The sequence below is a fragment of the Penaeus monodon genome, chromosome 33 (assembly GCF_015228065.2).
Source record: "Penaeus monodon isolate SGIC_2016 chromosome 33, NSTDA_Pmon_1, whole genome shotgun sequence".
Taxonomy (NCBI): Eukaryota; Metazoa; Arthropoda; class Malacostraca; order Decapoda; family Penaeidae; genus Penaeus; species Penaeus monodon.
Genome location: NC_051418.1, coordinates 31026808 through 31027842, shown reverse-complemented (window position 1 = coordinate 31027842; position 1035 = coordinate 31026808).

Sequence of the window (1035 nt, the reverse complement as noted above, 5' to 3'; positions counted from 1 at the left end):
CTATTATCGTAGCGTGTTCGAAAGTCACTTCGTATTTCCTTTCAGACTGCCTTCCCCCTGTCTCTCCCCGCAGGGATGGGCGGCCTGCACTGAGAGAACAGGTCAAGGCCAGAGAAGACGAGAACTGTTCCCAAAATTGTTTAGCTTCTCACGTCTGGCTCTCGCGTATAAGGATGATGTTGTACGTCGCCATATCACTGATCTTACTTTTAGCGTTTTACCCTAAAGTGGGACAGTATAAGTGTACATGTTTTGCAATAGTGATCCTGCCGCACCAGCTTACCTGCCAGCTGCAACCTGTATGATGCTAATGTCCCTCCCTCTCCCTCTCTCTCCCTCTCTCTCTCTCATTCTCACTCCTTCCTATCCCCCCATAGCCCCTCCTACCCAGCAGTTTCTACCCCTTCTCCCCCATTAGTTTCTCCCCTATCACTCTCTTCCCGTCCTCTCCCTCTCCCTCATCAATCTCATCCCATCTATCCCCTTCCCCCATCAATCCCTCACCCTCCTCTCCCTCTCCCTCATCAGTCTCTCCCGCTCTTATCTCCCCATCAGTCTCTTCTCCTCCTTTCCCTCTCCCCCATCAGTCTCTTCTCCTCCCACTCCTCTCCCTCCCTATCAGTCTTTCCCCCTACCTGATCATTCTTCCCCTTCCCTATCAGTCTCCCCCCCTCCCGCATCAGTCTCTCCCCCTTCAACCTCTCCTCCTCCTCTCCCCTCCCCCATCAGCCTCTCCCCCTCCCCCATCCTTCTCCCTCCCCTCCCCAGTGTCTTTCCCTCCCTCTATCAACCTCTCCCCTCTCTTCCCCTCCACCGGACTACCTTCCACCTCTATCCACGTACAGTAGTATTTGGACGCCTTGGGCAAATAAGAATATGGTAAAGGTACTCTGTTCCTACGAGGGATATCTATAAATAAGAACCAACAAGCCATACAGGGATTACGAGTATAAAAATAGTGTGTTCACTGGAAAATACAAGGTAATACCTTTGATTAACCTCGCTGTATTGTTAAATGCCAACAAGTGCCGTTAT